The sequence below is a fragment of the Nematolebias whitei genome, chromosome 6, assembly GCF_014905685.2.
Source record: "Nematolebias whitei isolate Nwh7 chromosome 6, NemWhi1, whole genome shotgun sequence".
Taxonomy (NCBI): Eukaryota; Metazoa; Chordata; class Actinopteri; order Cyprinodontiformes; family Rivulidae; genus Nematolebias; species Nematolebias whitei.
In genome coordinates, this window is record NC_056503.1 from 12,509,176 (window position 1) to 12,510,497 (window position 1,322).

General features: G+C 44.5%; 1 protein-coding gene across 1 annotated transcript in view; it reads left to right on the forward strand.

The window, feature by feature from the left end:
- gdpd1 (glycerophosphodiester phosphodiesterase domain containing 1) overlaps positions 1-1,322 on the forward strand; it is an 18,532-nt gene that overhangs the window by 13,727 nt on the left and 3,483 nt on the right. The window lies entirely within an intron of this gene.

The following is a 1,322-nucleotide window of genomic DNA, read 5'->3' on the forward strand; positions in this document are numbered from 1 at the left end:
TATATATATTTTAAGGTTTTATAAACTCTTCCCACACTCTTGTAATGCTCTAAACTCTTAAATCATTTTAACAACATACGTATATGTGGCTACTAGATTTTACTCACCAGCTCTGCAGAGCTACAGCAGCTCTGTTCCGGTTCGGCAGACCTACCCTGCTGGTTCTGGTCCAGTTCTGGTCGGCTCTCTGCAGCCCTTGAGCACCAAAACCCTTTTGGAGGGAGTCGGACCTTCGGATGGCCGGCAGGGGACCAGACAGGGTGGTCTGATCGAGGCCAAATCCAGATGAAAAAGGTCCCGGTGGAACACAATCGTGAAGTGGAATGAAATTTATTGGATGTGTCAAACTTTTTTAACAAATAAAAACTGAAAAGTGGGGCGTTCAATATTATTGGGCCCCTTTACTTTCAGTGCAGCAAACTCACTCCAGAAGTTCAGTGAGGATCTATGAATGATCCAATGTTGTCCCAAATGACTCATGATGATAAATAGAATCCACCTGTGTGTAATCAAGTCTCCGTATAAATGCACCTGCTCTGTGATAGTCTCAGGGTTCTGTTCAAAGAGCAGAGAGCATCATGAAGACCAAGGAACACACCAGGCAGGTCCAAGATACTGTTGTGGAGAAGTTTAAAGCTGGATTTGGATAAAAAAGATTTCCCAAGCTTTAAACATCCCAAGGAGCACTGTGCAAGCAATCATATTGAAATGGAAGGAGTATCAGACCACTGCAAATCTACCAAGACCCGGCCGTCCCTCTAAACTTTCATCTGGAACAAGGAGAAGACTGATCAGAGATGCAGCCAAGAGGCCCATGATCACTCTGGATGAACTGCAGAGATCTACAGCTGAGGTGGGAGAGTCTGTCCATAGGACAACAATCAGTCGTACACTGCACAAATCTGGCCTTTATGGAAGAGTGGCAAGAAGAAAGTCATTTCTCAAAGATATCCATAAAAAGAGTTGTTTAAAGTTTGTCACAAGCACCTGGGAGACACCAAACATGTGGAAGAAGGTGCTCTGGTCACATGAAACCAAAATCTAACTGTTTGGCCACAATGCAAAACGATATGTTTGGTGTAAAAGCAACACAGCTCATCACCCTGAACACACCATCCCTACTGTCAAACATGGTGGTGGCAGCATCATGGTTTGGGCCTGCTTTTCATCAGCAGGGACAGGGAAGATGGTCAGAATTGATGGGAAGATGGATGGGGCCAAATACAGGACCATTCTGGAAGAAAACCTGTTTGAGTCTGCAAGAGACCTGAGACTGGGACGGAGATTTATCTTCCAACAAGACAATGATCCAAAACATAAAG